This window comes from Lontra canadensis, unplaced genomic scaffold (assembly GCF_010015895.1).
Source record: "Lontra canadensis isolate GAN:19392208 unplaced genomic scaffold, GSC_riverotter_1.0 scaffold99, whole genome shotgun sequence".
NCBI classification, from domain to species: domain Eukaryota; kingdom Metazoa; phylum Chordata; class Mammalia; order Carnivora; family Mustelidae; genus Lontra; species Lontra canadensis.
This window is the reverse complement of record NW_022631093.1, coordinates 1,184,150-1,196,937: the sequence shown is the minus strand read 5'-3', so window position 1 is coordinate 1,196,937 and position 12,788 is coordinate 1,184,150. Positions and strand designations below refer to the sequence as shown.

The window sequence follows — 12,788 nt, the reverse complement described above, 5'->3', positions numbered from 1 at the left end:
TAATATTTCTTGGGCAAATTACCTAATTATGAGTAGTTTTGAGGAATAAATTAGTTTATCTATATCCATATCCATATTTTAGAAGAGTGCCTGACTGTTACAGGTAATTGTTAATTATCACTAGCACAATTATTAGGTAAAACAGAGAAGGGTGCTTGGAAAAATGGTCACATGTAGTATTCTTCAAGAATTTGTTTTCTAAGCAATTACTAAAATTTTGGGGGCTTAATATTAAAATTTGGTGACATAAAAACATAATTTTTTAATTGACTTATTTCCAATATTGTTGAGAAGATATTTTTAGATTTACTTATTTATTATTTTATTGATTATTTATTATAATTATAATTATAAAATAATTGTAATTAATATGATTAAAAATATAAAAATATATTTTATTACTATTTTTCTAAAGTAAGGCTTTTAATTGCAGCTATTAGTTGCAAAACTGTTAAATTTAAATATCAGAGTATAGTCTACTTGATAGATTGTATGGGTCATCTCATTTTTTATGCCATTTTTAAAGTCCTATCTTGAGTCCTGAAACGTTCTGTGATTAACGCTTGGTTAGGAAGTCTGTGCTTCTTGACTAATAGAATAACACATAGTGTCTCCTGTTTTTACAAATAAAATACATAGTAGTTCTTGGTTATTTAAGCCTTTGGGCCATTGTTTGTTTCTCCCTGTGTTTCTGAAGCTCACATTAATGAATTTGTAATAAGTTTTAGCTACTGAGAGAATAAGCTGGAATGATAGAGACTGCAGTTAAGTTTTAGAAGTTAGTATTGTTCTTTTAAATATTTCCTCACTCTTGCCTGCTCTGATGGTCAGGAATGTGTTGTTAAAACTTTCTGTAGCCATTAATCAGCCATAATAATTCACCATTATTTAGCGATCAAGACAATGAAGCTTAATATTTTAATAATTCACGGACATGATGAGATTTTAAACAACAAAGTGATGGTACACGTTAATGCAGCCATCATGAACTTCACAGTGAACATGATTATAGAAGTTTAATCGTTATTTGAAGAACAGTTTTGGGGGTGTCTGGCTGATCAGTCAGTGGAGCATGCAACTCTTGATCTCGGGGTCTTCAATTAGAGCTCCCTGCTGGGTGTAGAGATTACTTAAAGTAAAAATTTAAAAATTAAAAAAAAAATAAACAGTTCTGGGTAGGGGATTTGCATTTTTCATTTCGCACATATTTGTACTAGGCCATAGGCTGACTGTTAGAATTAAATTATCTGTAAATAAACTTAAAATAATGCTTAGCATATATTAAGCATTAAATAACTTTTGTCTTCTGTTAAAATTAATTATTAGAGAATAATGGCATTGGGATATGATCATTATAATACCAACAGAAAACAAACACTATTTATTACAGGAGAAGGAGTGAAAGTAGTATTCTAGTTCATTAAAATATAGCCTATTTCTCTAGATGTAAAAATATTTATTCCCCTTATTGGGGTGCCTGGGTGGCTCAGTTGGTTAAGCATTTGCCTTCTGCTCAGGTCATGATCTCAGGATCCTGGGATTCAGCTCCCCTTGGGACTCCCTGACCATCTGGGAGTCTGCCTCTCCCTCTACCCCTCCCCGCTCTTGTGCTTGCTTGCTCTTTCTCTTCCCCCAAAAAAAAAAAAAAAAAAAAAAATCTTTAAAAAAATATTTATTCCTCTTATCAGTCAAGAGACAGAAACTGCACAATAATTAGAACAAGGACAGTTTAAAGAATTATTATTTCAAGAAATTAGGCGTTGAGAAGGATAAAGGAGCCAAGGGAGAATACCCATGGAAAGAACAAACCTGAAAGGGGGACTCTTTCCCCACAACTGGATTTTAGGTCTTGTTGGAAATGTGTTAGCTGTTGCCCAGTAGATAGTGGAGAAATTCACTGGGTTGTCTTGCACGGGAGCTGGTACACAGTCATAGGGTCAAGGCTGACAGGAAGAGAACTGCTGACCAGGACTGACAAGAGAACCTCTCCTCCCCCTTTTCAGGTATCCTTAGGCCCTGAGGCTGGGGATAGGACCTCCCTTTGACACACACACACACACACACACACACACACACACTCTCTCTCTTGCTCTCCTAAAGACAATTTTTCTATTGCATCGTCCTTCTATTAGCACCCTCTACTGGCAGAACTTTAACATTTTCAGCAGGCAGAAGGAGAACATTGAGTTGAGTCTAGACCTTTTATTACAAAGTAGATTTGAAACGGAGAGTGTATAGGGGTACCTGGGTGGCTCACTTGGTTAGAGTGTCTGACTCTTGATTTCAGCTCAGGTCATGATCTCAGGATCTGGAAAATGGAGCCTGGAATAGGGCTCTGAGCTCAGAGGGGAGTCTGCTTGGGACCCACTCTGTCTCTCCCCTTCCTTCCTCCCACTTGAATGTGCCTGGTTGCACACTGTCTAAAACAAATAAATCTTAAAAAAAAAAAAGACTAACAATCTATTTGCAACTGAAAGGCAGTAATTGTCACAGTCCACTACCCTGGCTACTTAGCTCCTGTATCAGTGCTTCTAAACACTTTTGAGCTCCCCTCCAACAAAAGAATTCTGTTCACACCTTACAAGACAAAGCTGTCCTTCATACAGGTGAAGAATTTCTTACCCTCGGGGCGCCTGGGTGGCTCGGTGGGTTAAGCCTCTGCCTTCAGCTCAGGTCATGATCTCAGGGTCCTGGGATCGAGCCCCGCATCAGGCTCTCTGCTCAGCGGGGAGCCTGCTTCCCTCTCTCTCTCTCTACCTGCTTCTCTGCCTGCCTGTGATCTCTGTCAAATAAATAAATAAAATCTTTAAAAAAAAAAAAAAAAGAATTTCTTACCCTCTCCAAAGTACTGAGATGTACAGTCCTAGCAGGCATTGCTGGCTATATGAATTACATACTTTATCACAATGCTTCTGAATATTCTGCTAACTGAAGAGTACCTTGTAAGGTTCACTTCCAACAAATTGTATATACAAAATATATGGGGAAGAGAGGAAAGAAAAAAATTGGTTAACACTTACACAAATATAGACATAATATATACTATAAACAAAGGGAAAATATGAAAAGCTCCTGTATTCCTTGTTAACAAGGCTGTAGTTGGTACCTCTGGCTTATGTCTTTCACTACCCATTCAAGTACTTTTGCCCTAAGCTAGCTTTTCATTTGTCCTGCGTTCTCTACCTGATGATGTGAACAAAACTTTGATTTCTGAAGGGTCCTTAAATGTCCTGCCTTATGGTGATGATGATGGCAGTTTTTTGTTTTTTGTTTTTTTAAAGATTTTATTTATTATTTGACAGAGATCACAAGTAGGCAGAGAGGAAGGCAGAGAGAGAGGAGGAAGCAGGTTCCCTGCTGAGCAGAGAGCCCAGTGCGGGGCTCCATCCCAGGACTCTGACATCATGACCTGAGCCGAGGGGAGAGGCTTTAACCCACTGACCCACCCAGGTGCCTGATGGTGGCAGTTTTCCATTAACTTTGAATAGTAGACATGGAAGTACATTGAGGAGCCTAAGTGAATCACCTAGGCTTCAGATGTAGTCCTGGTGGCGCCCATTTTGTGCAGTAACTCAATTTCTCCTTGTGATTGGGATTAATCACTCAGGCCATTAGAGTAACCCCTCTCCCTCTCAATTGGCTCAGTGGCCAGGTGGAAGTATATAATTCACTGAAACAGTTGTATTTCCTGGTAGAAACAATCTTCCTTTGGATATTAAGTCTCAAAACCAGCAGAGCTCAAAGGTTTTTGGATGGCAAGCAAAAATTCTGTGAGTTATTTATTAGGTAATATCAGTGAGAAGAGCCACTCTTACTTTCATGCCTTGAATATCAGACCTAAGTATTCTGGTTGTTGGGGAAGACAGAAACCATTGCTGTACTTAGGCTGCTGTGAAATGAGTGCCTTGATAAAAGACAGTGCTATCTAGAATGCCAGGATGGTAGATCAGGGGTAGATCAGGCATATAGTGAGCCTGTGGATAGTGGTGCTGGTAGAAGCATGGACATGGAAGGCAAATGATTTCCAGAATCCATTGTAAATAATCATAAATCTGCCTCCAGGAGACTGGTCATGTGGAGCAATGGTGTTATATCAGAGTCTTAGTTTTGATCTCTGATGTTTGCAGATTAGGTTCCCAGCAGTAGCATTAGCAATTGAACCACTGCATATTCTCTGTCTCTTGACACATGGCTGCTTCATTCTTGGACTCATTGAACAAGCACTGGTGTCCCTGGAGGAAGTTTGACTTCCACAGGGCATGTCATTTTGTTCACCTGATGATGAAAAGCCTGCTTCACAAAGCATGCCCTTGAGGCACTCATATGAGACAGAGTTATCTTCAAAGTCTGTGCCCATTCTGAAAGAAGTGCTTCCACATAACTTTTCCTAGACTTCTCATTAGCAGTCTTCCAATCCTGTTCCTTCCAGATCCTCGAGCATTCAACCATGCCATTTGGAACTGTCCATAAATCTGTTTCAGTCAATAATTCTGGCCATCTCTCAGTCCAGACAAAATGGACATCTAAATGTATTGTTAGAATTTGTATTCTCTGGGAGGATTTTCCTTTACTGCCTTCTTTCATGGTCATCCTTGAGTGACCTGTGGCCATCCACTTTTGGGTGGTTACCAACATGCTGTGCAGACTCACTGATGAAACAGGCTGAAGGTTTTTCTTTCTCAGTCAGCTGGTCATAAGGAACTGCCCAGGTGGACGTAGGTATGGATTGAGGTAGAGGAGTCACAGCAGTAGGAGTTGATTTTGGAGTCTGATCTACCTGTCTGCTCCTGGGTAAACTCAGCCTTTTACACAGATTGCTACTGCCCCTGCCCAACAGGCGTGGCTAATTGTGCAGTTCATAATCGGAAGTTCAGGCGGCATTGTCACCTGATGTCCTGTAGTTAGGCATTCAGAGTCTCTGAAGGCCCAGTAACAAGACAGACACTTTTGTTTCTTAAAAGTATAGTAGATATTTGCAGAAGATGTTATATTTGAGAAATTGTAGACATCTACACTGTCATTCTCAAATTAGTGTTTGGGAGAGGCTGTAGAGAGCATCCATATTTGCCATGGACACTAAAGGTACCATTGGATATGCTGGTTCATAAGGCCTAGATGGTACAGTGGCTTATACTCCATCTTGAATTTGCTAGTAGCCTTGAGGGCAATTCTGAAGATGGGTCAAAGTAGCACACTTAGAGTATATTACCTCAAGAATGCAAAATAAACTTACCAAGCATTGTTCTTCTCTTTTTTTGTGGTAGATGGAATGAGGTACAGCAACTTAGAGGGGATATATTGTTATGTCCCAAATTATGGAACTCCCAGAAACTTCACGGAGGGCAGGCCGTTTGTATTTTTATATGTAATTTAAATCAGTAAAATAAATTTTTAAATTTACTAAAAACTAAGTAGATACATAATAAATCAACTCTGAAATTTATATGTCTTCTGAAATGAATTTAGTCTTTTTCTGGAATTGAATTCACTTTTTAAATGCCACAGTAAAATCAAATTGTAGCTCAAGAAAGCAAGGACTTTATTGAGTAGTGGTTTTCAAATAAAATATAATGCTGCATGTATTCATTTATTCATTCAAACAGTTTATGGAGCAAGTAAATATTGATTATCATCTTTTTATAAGACAGTAGCATTGAGACAAAAAAGACTGATTTACTTTGGATAGGAATGACTGCTTTGTTTGAAACAGGCCACACTGTTGTTTCACATGGAAAAAAAAAAAACTTGTTTAGGCAGTTGTGGAAATGGATTCTACAGATAAGCAGTATTAGCTAGGCAAAGAAGAAGGTAACAGAATTTGCAATCAGAGAATATCTCCAGTACTGGGGCATTAATTGATTTAGTAAACGTGGAGTGCCTACATGTGTCATGCACTCTGCTAGTCTTGGGGTTGTTAAGGTTTTCTTTAAATAACACTGTAAGTAGCTTTGTTCTTTTTCTAAGGATGTACTTTTTTTTTTTTTAAGAATTTTATTATTTTTTAAAGATTTTATTTATTTGACAGAGATCACAAGTAGGCAGGGAAGGCAGGCAGAGGGTGGCAGTGGCGGGGGTGGGGGGAGGCTCCCTGCTGAGCAGAGAGCCCGATGCCGGGCTCGATCCCAGGACCCTGAGATCATGACCTGAGCTGAGGGCAGAGGCTTAACCCACTGAGCCATCCAGGTGTTAAATTTTTTAAATTTGTACCATTCAGAAATATTGTCATCCATACCATTTAACCCATCTTACTACATAGATGACTAACCACTTTTATTAATGTCTTCTTCAGGTTTTTTAAATACATATGTGAAAAAGAAATTCTTTTTTCCCCCCACATTTCTAACCCAAAAAGGAACACTGTTCCTTGGTTTTAACTCTTTTATTCTGCAAGGTATGGGTAAAGTGCAGATAACCCAAATGTGCGTATCAGTGAGTTACTATAGATTAAACATTTGCCTACTTATTCCTCAGATCAAAAAGTTGAACATTATCAACACCCTGGAGGCAGCCTGCAGTCTTCTCAAATTGGCTTTCCTACTTCCCCCTTTCCCACCAAAGATAACATTTTTTAAAATGTAATTAGTCTTTAATATCTGTAGAGTTTTAGCCTGACAGTATGCACACCTAAACACTGTAGTTTTGCTCACTTTTGAATTTGATGAGTGTAGTCATAAAATATTCTTTTGTGTGTAGCTTCTTTGGCCCACTGTTAATGCGATTCATCCATGTAATTACAGTTACTTCTTTCTTTATTAGTATTACATTGTATAGTTGAGGGCTATTAGAAGTAAAGCAGCTGTGAACATTCTTGTACATCAGATGCACACTGGCATGCATTTAGGTAGCAGAGAATTGTTCCCTTACAGGATGTCTGTATTCATATGAATAGTATTCATATATTGTTGATTGCCAGTTATACTCTAAAGTGGATGTACTATTTTACGCATTCACCAGCATTGCATGAGAATTTCTGTAGTTCCATATCCTCACCAACATTTAGTATTGTCGTGGTTTTTACTTATTTTGACTGCTGAATTTCAGTTACTGTTGAGTGTCTATACCTCATATAATTTTAATTTGTATATTACAGATTGCTGATGAGTGAGTGCATTTTTATTTGAATAACTTTTTTTTTTTCAAGTTCATCTTTAGATCTGTTGCCCATTTTTCTAATGCATTGTCCTTTTGTTAATGAGATAGAAATTCTCTATAAATCCTGAATAAGAATCTCTGGTTATTTTTGTTGTAAATACCTTTTCCCTGTGTCTTGTGTTGTTCATTCTCTTAGTAATGCCTTTGGATTAATGAAAGTCGTTAGTTCTAATGGGGATCAGTCTTTTTCTTTTTGTCTTGTTTGCTTAAAAATTTTCTGTACCTGTAGTCATGAAGATATTTTCCTTTGTTACTTTCTAGAATTTTCCTTGTTTTCCTTTCACATTTAGGTCTATATTCTACTTAGATTGGATTTTTGAGTACGATAATCTTGTGCGGTTTGCCATATGGATTTCTGTATATCCATTCTTGTTCAGTGCCATATCTTTTTTTTTTTATAAACAAATATCCACATATGTGGATATCCTGTTTCGGGGCTCCTGATTGTTACAGTAGATTTTGTTTGTCACTGCTTGAATATCACACTGTTGTAATTACAGTAGCTTTATAATGTGTCTTGAAGTTTAATAGAGAAACTGTTAATGAGAAACTGCTAAATTGCTTTCCATAGCATTGTACCATTTTAAACTCCCACCAGCAGTGTCTTAAGAGTTTTCTTCCTATGCAGTCACCAACACATGATTGTCAGTATTTTAGTTTAGCTGTTCTAGTCACTGTGAAGTAGTTTGCATTTTAATTTTCTTGCTTAATGATATTTAGCACTTTTTCTTGTGTTTATTGGTTGCTGCTTCCTCTATATTCTTTTGTGAAGTGACTGTATAAAGTTTTTTTGAGAGCTTTAAAGTGGAGTTGTTTTGTCTTAAATTTTTTAAAATAGGAATTTTTAATACATTCATGATACAAGGAGATAGGTTTTGCATACATTTTTGTCATTTTTGGCTTGCATTTTCATTTTCTTAGTTGTTTCTTATTAGCACCATGCTGTAACCAACTGGATGAACCAGCCACCCTAATTGTCTTTTAAACAACTTTATTAAGATGTAATTGATGTAGACTAAATCGCACTTATTTATTTATTTATTTATTTATTTATTTATTTACAAGATTTTATTTATTTGACAGACAGAGATCATAAGTAGACAGAGGGGTGGGGGTAAGCAGGCTCCCCGCTGAGCAGAGAGCCTGATGTGGGGCTCCATCCCAGGACCCTGAGATCATGATCTGAACCGAAGGCAGAGGTTTAACCCACTGAGCCACCTAGGTGCCCCTGCGTTTATTTAAAATATACAGTTCGATAAATTTTGGTGTATGTATACACATGTAAAACTGCCACTCTAGTGAAGGTAATGAGCATATCCATCACCCCCCAAAATTACTTGTGCCCCATTGTAAACTTAGTATTTCCACCTTCCTATTGCCTCCCATGATCCACACGGATTTGATGTGTGTGTTTGTGTGTGTATGTGTGTGTGTCACTGTAGATTACATTTTCTAGAATTTTACGTAAGGTGAAACATAAAATACATGTTTTTTTCTTGGCTGGCTTCTCACATTAAAATTACTTTGGGGTTTATCCGTGTTTTAATATGTATCAATATTTCATTCCTTTTTTCTTTTTTAAGTCACCATGCAGTACATTAGATCACCAGAGCTTATTCTTGTGCTTCTGAAAATTGTTTTCCTTTGACCTTCATCACTGTAATTCCCTCTCCCTTGAGTACCTGGCAACCACCATTTTAGTCTGTTTCTATGAAATCAGATTTAAAATAAAAAATTGTCTCTACATGTAATAATGAATAGTTTTTGTCTTTCTGTTTATGGTGTACTTCATTCAATATAATGACCTCAGAGTTCATCCATGAAATGACAGGATTTCCTTCTGTACCACATTATCTTGATCCATTCATCTTTCATATATTTCATTGCTTTTTGTTGCAATATTCTTTTGTATGGATATACCACTCTTGGCAGTTCAACTATTCATGGACATTTGGGTAATTTCCTGTTTTTGATTATTTTGACTTGTGATGCTATCAGCATTTGTTTATAAGTCTTTATATGGACATATGGTTTATCTTTTTAGTAAATACATGGGAAGAGAATGGATTATAAGTCTTCATGTAGACACATACTTTCATTTATTTTGGGTATATAAGTATGTATGTATATTTATTTTGGAAGAGTTATGTTGTGTGATAAGGGGATATTTAACCTTCTAAGAAAGTGTTACACTCTTTTCCACAGTTGTCATTTTACATTCCCACCAACAGTGTAAGAGAATACTAGTTGTTCCATAATACCTCCTCACAAACACTTGGTAAGGTCAATCTTATTTTTTAAAGAGAGAGAGCACACAAGGATGAGATGGGGGTGGGGAGGAGCTGAGGCACACACAGAGAGAGAATCTCAGGCAGACACCCTGCTGAATGAGGAGCGGGCTTCAGGGGTTCATCCTGTTGACTGTGGGATCATGACCTAAGCTGAAATCAAGAGTCTGATGCTTAACCAAACTGACCTAGCCACCCAGGAGCCTCAAAGTCAATCTTTTTAATTTACATATCCTCATGGGTATGTGATCATAGCTGATAGTAGTTTAAATTTGCATTTCCAAAAATGAAACAAGTTGGGATCGGGAGGGAGACAAACCATAAGCGACTCTTAATCTCACAAAACAAACCGAGGGTCATGGGGAATGGTAGAAGGTGGAATGGAGAGGGTGGTTGGGTTATGGACATTGGGGAGGGTATGTGCTGTGGTGAGTGCTGTGAAGTATGTATGCCTGACGATTCACAGACCTGTACCCCTGGGGCAAATAATACATTATATGTTAACAAAAAACGTAAAAAAAAATTTACATTTCTCTAAAGACTAGTGATGGTGAGTGTCTTTTTATGTAGTTATTTGTCAGTTACGTATCTTCTACAAAGGGTCTCTTTGAATCATTTGCCCATTTGGGCGGGGTAGGTAGAGTTGTATGATTTATTTTATAGTTACAGATGCTTTATGCTTTACATAGTTCCTTCAACAGATGGGTGCCTGACAAATATTTTCTTCTGGTCTGTGGATTGTTTTCCCTCTATTAATTGCTTTTCAGAGAGCAGAACTTAATGAAGTCCAGTTTATCAAGTTTTTCTTTAATGGACTGTGCCTTTGTAGTATGTAGGAAATCTTTGATTAACCCATTGTCACAATTAGTTTTCTGTAATTTCTTCTGGAACCTGTATAGTTGCAGATTTTATTATGATATATTTAGGTTTGTGATCTGTTGTAGTTACTTTTTTTTCATAGCATGGTATGTGGATCTAATTTCATCATTTTACCTGTACATATTCAATTGTTCTACCACCATTTGTTGACAAAACTATCCTTTCTCTGAATTACCTTTGTATCATTGTTGAAATTTTATTGACTATGTGGTCTATTTCCCAACTGTTTAACTTGTTTCATTGATTTATTTTTTTCATTGATTTATTTTTTCTGTGTTGTTCCATTGCTACATTATCCTGATGATAATACATTATCCTGATGACTCTAGCTTTATAATATATTACAAAATGTCTGAGTCCTCACAGCTTTGTCAAATTGTTTGGATTATTATAGATTCTTTACAGTTTCAGGTGAATTTTAGAATCAATTTATTAATTAAAAAAAAAGCAAAGCCTGGGATTTTGATTGGAAATGAATCTGTAGACCATTTTCGGTGGTATTGACATCTTAACAGTTGTCTCTTTTAGACCATGAACAAGGTGCATCAGTCTATTTGTTTAGGTCAACAATGTTGTGTAGTTTTCTCTCAGTGCTCTTCTGTAGTTTTCAGTGTTGAGGTGTTGCATGTGTTGATTTTATATCTTGGAACATTACTAAATTCATTTGTTTGTTCTAATAGCCATCTTAGAGAATCTGTAGGATTTTCTGTCTGTTGTCTACTGATTTGTGAACTGACTCTTGGGGTTTTTTTTCCCTAATTTAAATGCCCCCTACCCTCTCCCTGTCTTTCCTGCCTTACTGCCCTGGGAAGAAACCACAGTACAATATTGAAGAGATGTACAGAGAGTGGACAGGCTTTATTGTTCTGTCTAGAAGGGGAATTGGGGATGAGAAGGTAGAACATTCACTTTTTCACCAAACATACTAATAGGTGTAAATCTTTTGCAGATGCTATTTATCTAGTTGTCAGTTTGTAATCTATACTTTGTTGCACCTTCATCATCAGGCAACCACTGTTCTGCTTTCTGGTATATAGATAACATTTACCACTCTTTTATATAAATGGAACATTTATATAAATAAATGTACAGTTCCTTGCATTTAAAATATTTCACTTAACATAATACTGTGGAGATACCTTCATGTTGCCATGTATATAATAATTTATTTCGTAAAATTGGTCATTAGTATCCCATTGTATGCATATGTCACAGTCTGTTTATATAATTTACTATTGAAAGAAATTAAGGTTGTTTCCAATTTTTTGTGATAACAAATAAAGACCCAATGATCTTTTTTTTTTTTTAAGATTTTATATATTTATTTGGCAGAGACACAGCAAGAGAGGGAACACAAGCAGGATGAGTGGGATAAGGAGAAGCAGGCTTTCTGCTGAGTAGGGAGCGCAATGCAGGACTCAAGCTCAGGACCCTGGGATCATGACCTGAGCTGAAGGCAGATGCTTAACAACTGAGCCACTCAGGCTCCTGATCATTTCTGTAAGAAGTCTCTGTATAGACTGGTGTTTTTCTTCAGTGAAGAGCTTCAGTTCAGTGACTGAACTCTGTGGTAGTCATATTTAACTTATAAAAAGAGCGCCAGATGTTCTGTCGAGTTTTGTACCATTTATATTGCCACAACCAGTTTATAGAATTCACATTGCTCTGTATCCTCCTTAGTGCTTGAGATGGTTAGTCTTTAATTTTAGCTATTCTGATATGTATGAAATGGATCTCATTGTGGTGTTAATTTGCATTTCTGTGATAACTAATGCTATCAGCTTTTTTGCCTGTAGTTATTAATCATTCACGAATCTTCTTTTGTGAAAAATTGGTTCAGTTCTTAAGAGGTTGTGTCTTTTTTGAGTTATAGGAATTATTTGTATATTATGTATAAAAATTCATTACAAGATAAATCTGTTGCAAATACTTTTCGTGGACTGATTCTTGCCTTTTCATTTTTCACTGGTGACTTCTTTAATTGTTACAAAGTCCCAAGGATGATTTTTTTCCTTTTATTTGTAGTACTTACATGTGCCAACGAATCTTCCTCTATTCCAAGTTTTTAAAGATTTTGTTCGTTTCTTAGACAGTTTTCTTAAAATAGATTTATTGAAGTATAATTTGCATACCATAAAATTCATCCATTTTAAGTTCACAGTTGAATAATTTATAGTAAATGTATACATTGGTGCATCACAGTTACAGATGACTTCCATTGCCTGAAAAAGTTGCCTCATGCTCTTTTGCAGTTAACGTGGTTTGCTTTCTGTCACTATCTACTTCTTGCAGTTATTTAAAAGTAGTCTTTGGTTTTTGGCTTCAGTCAGTTAGAATAATGTTTTTGAGATTCATCCCTGTCTGAACATGTACCAGTTGTAGCACACTCATTGTAAAAAAAATTATTAAATTGTACTTCATTCTAGAAAGATTCCACATTTTGTCCAGCCATTTAACAGAAGTTGAAAA

General features: G+C 36.5%; 1 protein-coding gene across 8 annotated transcripts in view; it reads left to right on the top strand.

The window, feature by feature from the left end:
* RAPGEF6 (Rap guanine nucleotide exchange factor 6) overlaps positions 1 to 12,788 on the top strand; it is a 187,933-nt gene that overhangs the window by 27,943 nt on the left and 147,202 nt on the right. The gene's annotated exons all lie outside the window — the stretch shown is intronic.